Genomic DNA, 8,950 nt, shown 5'->3' with positions numbered 1-8,950 from the left:
GTTGTAGAGTGCTGTTTTTCAAAATGTGCTCCACAAACCTCCAAAGGTTTCCTAAATGCTATTTTAGAGGGGGGAAAAAAAAGACAAGAAACAATTTTAAACCCGTGCATCTCACACATTTGATCCCAGTGACTTTCACAGAAATCCTGCCATATCCTTAAAATTGTGCTCCTAAAGCTTGTCACTGGGCTCCAAGGATGGTAGTTTAACATTCAGGCAATGGTGCTATTTTCCTTTAATTTTCCTGTGTGTGTGATTGTTTCCCTTCATTATATGTGCAATTTTCATGGTTTCCATTGTGTTGTGTTATATCCCAAAATCACAAAAATGGATCAATGGCTCAAAAATTATTCATCAAGGGATAAATATTGTGATTAAAAAATAAAAAAGAATTGGTGCAACTAGAACAATGTCATCAAAATCAATACTGAGCGAGATTGCACTTCACATTACTATAGACATGTATGAATGCTGGGTTGAGTGATTGTGAGTTGAGAAATTAAATTGTGTCTAGGAAATATAACATCTGAAAATTGGATTTTATTGGATCAGGTATCTATTTGCTCCTAGGTTGTTGTCCATTATGAAACTTTGTCCAGTCATACCATAATTTTTAAAGGATTTTTTAAGCAACCAAGAATTAGTTTTATTTATTTACTAATTTTATTTTTTGCCTGAATGGCACGTAGGATCTTAGTTCCCTGACCAGGGATCGAACCTGCACCCCTTGAATTGGAAGCTCCAAGTCTTGACTGCTGGACAGTCATCCACCATAGTAGTACCATAATTTTATCAAAGCTGTTGTGTCATTTTCAAACAAAGTATAATGGCCTCTCACATAAAGCCACAGAGATTTCTTAGAATGACTGCAACATAAGCCGCATCTAAGATCAATTAATTTCATCTGAAGATACAGAAGACAGAAAAACCCCAGATGCATAAATCAAAGTTGCTGATGTAGCAAAAGCATGTGCAAGTAACGTAATTTCCAAGAAGCTTATAAAACCAACCTGTGAGGTTAACGTCTGTATCAGAAAGTTGCTTTTGGCTGCAAGTAACAGGAGCCCACAAAGTGCATAAAGGCACATACTGATAAAAGGACTTCACATAAGAGGTCCAGTAGACCCCTGGCCACTGAGTCTCAAAATCAATTTGATTTCACATGGGAGGGGCCACAGTGCGCTGCCTGCACAGCCTCACTGTATGTCTTTGGTAGCCCAAGGTCTGTTCCTGTTCTCCTTCCCTACATTAGTAAAATGGGCTCATTACATTGATGATAGACTATCTTTTTATTGCTTATTTTTAAAATTTTTGATTGTGCTAGGTCTTCATTGCTGCATACAGCTTTCTCTCGTTGCAGCTTGAGGGCTCAGTAGTTGTGGTGCATGGGCTTAGTTGCCTCAAGGCATGTGGGATCTTCCCAGACTAGGGATCAAACCCATGTCCCCTGCACTGGCAGGCAGATTCTTATCCACTGGACCAACAGGGAAGTACCGAGGATAGAGTATTAACAGAGGAAGACTTGTCTCTGCTCAGGACACTCTGCAGATTCTGCTGGAACATGTTTGAGAAAGACGATAGGTGGTGAACCCACAGAAAAGTCAAGCCCAGGCATCAACATGTAGTTCTGGGGAGTCCTTTAGTCAGGTAAGCTTCTCTTGTGGCTCAGCTGGTAAAGAATACCCCTGCAGTACGGGAGACCTAGGTTCGATCCTTGGGTTGGGAAGATCCTCTGGAGGAGGGAAAGCCTTCAGCATTCTGGCCTGGAGAATTCCAGGGCCATGGACTATAAAGTCCATGGGGTGGCAAAGAGTAGGACACAAATGAGTTACTTTCACTTTCACTTCGGTCAGGTAAGGTGCATACTGTCCCAGAAGCTGTGATTGATGGGGAGCAACCCTTTCCAACCCCTAAGAATACAAAGGAGGTGCAAGATTTTGTGGGGGTTTGAGTTTTGGAGGACTTATATTCCCCACCTGGCACAGTGCTTCCATCTCTTATACTGCCTGGTAAAGGAAGGATTGAAGGCAGGAGGAGAAGGGGACAATAGAGGACGAGATGGTTGGATGGCATCACTGACTCAAAGGACATGAATTTGAGCAAGCTCCAGGAGTTGGTGATGGACAGGGAAGCCTGGCGTGCTGCAGTTCACAGGGTCGCAAAGATTCGGACACAACTGAGCAACTGAACTGAAAGTAAGGGCACGTATGGGACTGGGGATCAGAGGGATGAGCCGCCTTTGAGAAGGCAAGACACTAGTGAAGCAGATTAAAGCTCTGGGCATCCCCCAAGCAGGGCTTCCTGGGAGGTAGATGCCTCTGTGACTCTGGAAGGTATGAGGTGGGGACAGTCACAGAGACAGCAAGAGGGAGTACCCCTAGGATTTTTGGTCCCGGTTCTGAAAGGAGGCACAAACCCCATAAACCCGCAGAGAGCAGCAGTTCCTAGCGCTGCACACAGCGTTCCTCCAGGTAAAGTCTCTCACGAAGGATCAGCAATCATGGTAAGACCCTCCCTTCCTATTGAGGGACCGGTTGATAACTATGTGTCACCTACCCATGTCTGCTGTAGCACTAAGTCCCACTTTGACTAAGGGTCTTACCCCTCTGCAGCAGAGGAGACCCTGCCCTCCAAACTCCCCTGCCCCTAATTCTGCCCCTGTGGCCTGTAGGGAGGAAGTGGGAGAGATTCCCTCTGACGCCTGGTGTACTGGTTGGGGTGACCGGTCTACAGTCACAGTTCAGCTCAACACTGACACCATCTGGAGGGAAACAGGCATGAACCACAGCTACCAGGGGGCTGAACTCAGAGAGCTCGTGAGCTCTGGATGTTAACACTTTGCACTGACAGTTGGACTGTTTTAAAGGAATTCACCCTACGGCTTAGAAAATGGGAAGCTGCAGGGTGGATGATCATGAATAAGCACTGGTGGGGTCAGGATATGTGGAAAGACATCTGGGTTTGGCTGCAAGAGCCTGAGTCAGTTCTCACTGTCTTCCACGTCCCGGCTCAGAGGATGTTGACACCCCTGGCAATCAGGAAGCTGATGCTATAGCCCGGATATGAGCCCTAGCAACGCACAATCAGTTGTGGTGCCCGCGTGGGATGGTGTGTTGTCAATGATGCTGGATTGCCCTTGAAATACACTGACTTGGTTAATGCAGAAACAGCACTTCTTGTATGTTTTAAATAACCAAAGGATCCTGGGGCCATCCACTGGAGGGAGCTCCCAGCTGGTGAGGAATTGGCAAATTGATTATATTGGCCCCTCCCTCTGAGTGAGGTCCAAACATGACTTAGTTTGTGTGGACACTGCATCTAATGTGACCCGAGCTTTCCCTGGTGGCCGCATAAACCAGAAAGTTACGGAATTAGAGAGGCTGAGTACCAGGGACAGGTACCCTCACTGAGTAGGCAGGGATGGGGGTCACATTTCAAAGGTCATGAAATGCAAGACTGGGCGAAGGAACATGACACTGAATGAAGGTTCTGTCTCCTTTACAAACTGCAGGCAGAAATGTTGGTAGAAATGGAAGAATGAAATATTAAAATAGCAGACTAAATTACTAACAAGTACCCTTGGACTGCAAGGAGATCCAACCAGTCCATCCTAAGGGAGATCAGTCCTGGGTGTTCGTTGGAAGGACTGATGTTGAAGCTTTGGCCACCTGATGCAAAGAGCTGACTCATTTGAAAAGACCCTGATGCTGGGAAAGATTGAGGGCAGGAGGAGAAGGGGACGACAGAGGATGAGATGGTTGGATAGCATCACTGACTCAATGGACATGGGTTTGGGTGGACTCCGGGAGTTGGTGATGGACAAGGAGGCCTGGCGTGCTACGGTTCATGGGATCACAAAGAGTCGGACACGACTGAGCGACTGAACTGAACTGAAAACTACCTTGGTCACGTGATTAAAGGACTGTTCCAGCCTTTAATACATTTGAATAACAACCAGTAGGGACTGTCACCCCATCTGCCAGACTGAAGAACCCTGCTGAGACACCCAACGCCTTAAATGTATGGGAGTCATGAGAGATGGACATCACCTCGATTCTCACCATGGATCATGGGGCGCTGCTGGGACCACCAAGCCGCATCGCTCCTGAGAGAGGTGTTATCTACTAGAGTTTGTGATGGGATGCCCCACTGGGATGGGTGGATTGCTTCTCCGCTGGAATCTTGTCGTCCTGCTGCAAGCTGGACCAGTTGAAATGCGCCCTCCCTGGCATGGAATGTACACCATGGAAGGAGGGAAGAAGGTGGGGTCCTGGTCTGGCATTACCCACCCAGCCCATCCATCTCCTCACACCTGACGGTGCTGCCTCCCCTGGCAAGTTCCTCCTCCTGCTCAAGTTCCTAAAGCTGCAGCCACATCAACATCCCAGGCTCAGGCCACAGGTGTAGTTCTCAGAGAAGAGGAAGGCCTCCCCACGTCAGTTCCTACTATGTTTCTGTCTTCTTGACTTTAGTCTTCTGCTGCTCCTGTGGTTTCCGGTCGTGGGATGGGCACCTGATGGAAATACCTTTCTACCGTGGGCCCTCCTGATACCTGGCAAAGGAATCAATCTGCTTGGTGGATATGTGGGCAGCTGCCCCTCTCAGCTTGTCAAGACTGGCATGGTGAGTATCACCACTCCAGGGAGGGGATTGGAAGGCCCGAAAGCAGTTCATTAAGGAAGGACAAGCCAGCACTAGCACTCTTTTCTGTTCCTTTTTATGGAAGTATATTTGATATACAACATTGTGTTAGCTTCTGATGTACAGCAAAGTGATTACGTTATTTATGTAGGTATATATATTTTTAGTGGAGAAGGCAATGGCACCCCACTCCAGTACTCTTGCCTGGAACATCCCACGGATGGAGGAGCCTGGTAGGCTGCAGTCCACGGGGTCGCAAAGAGTCAGATACTACTGAGCGACTTCACTTTCGCTTTTCACTTTCATGCATTGGAGAAGGAAATGGTAACCCACTCCAGTGTTCTTGCCTGGAGAATCCCAGGGGCGGGGGAGCCTGGTGGGCTGCCGTCTATGGGGTTGCACAGAGTCGAACACGACTCAAGCGACTTAGCAGCAGCAGCATATATTTTTAGATTCTTTCCCATATAGATTATTGCCATATATTGAATATAGTTCCCTGAGTTGTACAGTAAATCCTTGTTTTTTTATCTATTTTATATGCAGTGGTGCTTGCATGTATACTCAGTTGTGTCCAATTCTTTGTGACCCCATGGACTGTAGCCCACCAGTAACTCTGTCCACGGAATTTTCCAAGCAAGGATACTGGAGTGGGTTGCCATTTCCTACTCCAGGGAATCTTCCCGACTCAGGAATTGAACCCAAGTCCCTTGCCTCTCCTGCACTGGCAGGAGGGTTCTTTACCACTTGCACCACGTGGGAAGCCTGTACAGTGAGGCAGCAATGACTAACTCGTGTGTGACCTAGGAACCGTATCACTTTATACTTGGATGAAGTCACTGATGTGGAAAGTCTGAATCAGCCCTGGGCTTTTCTGCAGTGCATTTATGGGGGAGATGTGCCTGCTAAATTTGTATCACTGAAAACCTGAGTACCTGAAAATGAGATTCATTTGTTTGTAACTAATATTCATCCTGTTAATTAATGTTTCCTTTAAAACATTAATTAATGTAGGATCACTTCTGATGGAGTGCTGGCCTGAAGCAGGTGGTCTATGTGCACTTGGTTGGCAGAGAGTCGGGGGTGGGGGGAGGCCGGAGAGGGGATGAAGTTAACAAGACACCTTTCGACCTTGATTTGGTGCTGAAGGAAAGAGAATTGTGAATCTGATCAAGTCATGGCCACTGTGTTCATCTTTGCAGTGCTGCGAGGAGAGATGGGTATTTCATATTAAAGTGACGTCAGGGAGAAGTATAGTCATTTGAGATTTTATTTTATTTTTTTAATTTTTGGCTGCCCTGGGCCTTCGTTGCTGTGACTGGACTTTCTCTATTGCAGTGAGCTGGGGCAACTGTCTAGTTGCCTCTTTGCTGTGGCTTCCTTCGTCGTGGAGCCCGGGCTCTAGGGCACTCAGGCTCCAGAAGCTGTGGCACACGGACTTAGCTGCTCCTCGACCAGTGGAATCTTCCCAGAGCAGGGACTAAATCTGTGTCCCCTACAGTAGCAGACAGACTCTTAACCACTGGACCACCAGGAAGTCTTGTTTTTATTTTAAGTTGTGGTGAAGTGCACAGAAGGTCAATTTTGCCCTCTAGCCGTTTTTAAGCGTAGAGTTCAGCGGTGTCAAAGTGCTCGCTCTTTGCTGTGCAACTGTTACCACCATCCATCTCTAGAACTCTTTTCATCTTGTAAAATCAAACCTCAATACCCATTTACCCACAACTCCCCATAACCCCCCTCTCCCCAGACCCTGGCAACCAACATTCTGCCTTCTGTATCTGTGGCTCTGACTACTGTAGGTATCTCCCATAAGTGGAGTCACAGCAGTGTTTGTCTTTTCCGTGACTGGGCTTATTTCACTTAGGATAATATCCTTGAGCTTCACCCATGTTGTAGCAACTGTCAGAACTTCCTTCCTTTTAAAGGCTGAATAATATTCCATTATATATATCACATTTTAGGGAGTTTCCTAGTGGTCCAGTGGTTAAGACTCTGTGGTCCCGATGCAAGGGGCCTGGGTTCACTCCCTGATCAGGGAACTAGATCCCACATGCCCCAATTAAAAGATTCCACATGCCACGACTAAGACCTGGTACAACCAAATAAATAAATCTTAAAAATCAACAACAACAGTAAAACAGTCATTCAGTGAAAATCCTTGTCTCTCCTCAAGGAATATACCTAATGGTCTGACACATATCTTTTGAGTTGTTCTGCAGAAACTAAGACATCCACTCAGGTAGAGGACGGTGACCACATGCTGACTAGAAGCATGTAGATTCCAGCTGGTTGCAACCAGAAGGCTGATTATTAAGATTCCTGAAACATCACCCTGCTACCTCATAACCAACCAGTTGGAGGAAAGTGCAGGAGCTGCACCCGTCGCCCCAGCTGTTGCCTTTAAAACCCTTGCCTGAAAGCCATTAGGGAGTTCAGGTCTTTTGAGCACAAGCTGTCCATTCTCCTTGCTTGATGCCCTGCAATAAATGCTGTACTTTCCCTCCACCACAACGCAGTGTCAACAGACTGGCTTTGCTGTGTGTTGGATGAGCAGAGAAATCTATCCAGTGGGGACACAACTTTAGCCCCACTCATATTCGTGTTGAATGTGAGTACACACTGGTGAAGGCATGTTAGCTAGCTTTTCATGCCTTTATCCCCACCCTCCACTCTGTTTTGTTGTTGTTCAGTTGCTAAGTTGTGTCTGACCCTCTGCGACCCCATGAACTATAGCATGCCAGGTTTCCCTGTCCTTCACTATCTCCCAGAGTTTCGCTCACGTCCATTGAGTCGGTGACACCATCCAAACATCTCATCCTCTGTCGTCCCCTTCTCCTCCTGCTCTCAGCCTTTCCCAACATCAGATCTTTTCCAACGAGTCAGTTCTTCATATCAGGTGGTCAAAGTATTGGAGCTTCAGCATCAATCCTTCCAATGAATATTCAGGGTTGATCTCCTTCAGGACTGATTGGTTTCATCTCCTTGCTATCCAAGGGACTCTCAAGAGTCTTCTCCAGCACCACAATGTGAAAGCATCCGTTCTTTGGCACTCAGCCTTCTTTATGACCCAACTGTCACATCTGTACATGACTACTGGAAAAAGCCATAGCTTTGACTATACAGACCTTCATTGGCAAAGCGATGTCTCTGCTTTTTAATACTGTTTAGGTTTGTCATAGCTTTTCTCCCAAGGAGCAGGTGTCTTTTAGTTTCATGGCTGCAGTCATTGTCCACAATGATTTTGGAGCCCAAGAAGAGAAAATCTCACTACTTCCACTTTTCCCCTTCTATTTGCCATGAAGTGACGAGACCAGGTGTTTTTAGACAACCAACTTTTTTTTAAGATTTTTTTTTGGATGTGGGCCATTTTAAAAGTCTTTATTGAATTTGTTACAATATTGCTTCTGTTTTATATTTTGGTTTTCTGGTTGCAAGACATGTGGGATCTCAGTTCCCTGACCAGGGATTAAACCCATGCCCCCTGTATTGGAAAGCAAAGTTTTAACCATGGACCACCAGGAAATTTCTGATAACCAATGTTTTAATTGCCAGCTCCAATTCTCTGTCAAACTAGTACTCCAAGGTGGGTATCTCTCTGCTCATTGTTGGACATCATGGGCTCCAGAGTGAGTTCCTTGGTCTGAGGAAATGACAATTGGCCATCCATATTGATGCAATACTTTCTCGTCCAGTTCTTTCATAATGCTGCAAGCATTTTCATCTACCACCGAGTAAGCAAAGCCCAGTCCAGAATCAGAGTCTATTCTTGTCAGGACCCACCTGCTGCCCCCAGGGTTACCAGCATTCATCTGATTTACTGGCTATGTTTAGCACCTTCCCACCAGGGAAGTTGTCGCAACACTATCTGCGGTCTCTGGTCTCCTTTGCTGGTAGACAGAACAATCTTTTTGACATTTTATGCCTTAGAAGGTGTGATACAAAGGAGTCCCCAAATGGAGTCATCTTTGTTAGGTTCCCACATCAGCAAACCAAGACTTAATACATAACTAATTACAGTTTCAATCTTCCCCAGGAATTTAACCTTTAACCAGCCAAACTGGAATTTCCTGGTCAGCATTAGGAATAAATCTGCTGATAAACTCCTTCTGTTCCCCTTTAGAAGGATGACCTTGCCTAAAACAAGGCTTTTTTTGATGATAATTTCCTTTCTTCTGTTCCCTCTCTGACTTTGAAACCTTTTCTTATCTGCAGCTTGATGGAGCTCCTGTCTATTGCTAGATGAGATGCTGACTGATTCATGAATTTTTTTCCATTTTAACCGTTTTTAATGAAAGCTATAGACAAGATGACT

This window comes from Capricornis sumatraensis, chromosome 3 (assembly GCF_032405125.1).
Source record: "Capricornis sumatraensis isolate serow.1 chromosome 3, serow.2, whole genome shotgun sequence".
In the NCBI taxonomy this organism is placed as follows: Eukaryota; Metazoa; Chordata; class Mammalia; order Artiodactyla; family Bovidae; genus Capricornis; species Capricornis sumatraensis.
The sequence above is the reverse complement of the archived record's forward strand: the minus strand, read 5'-3'. Positions refer to the sequence as shown.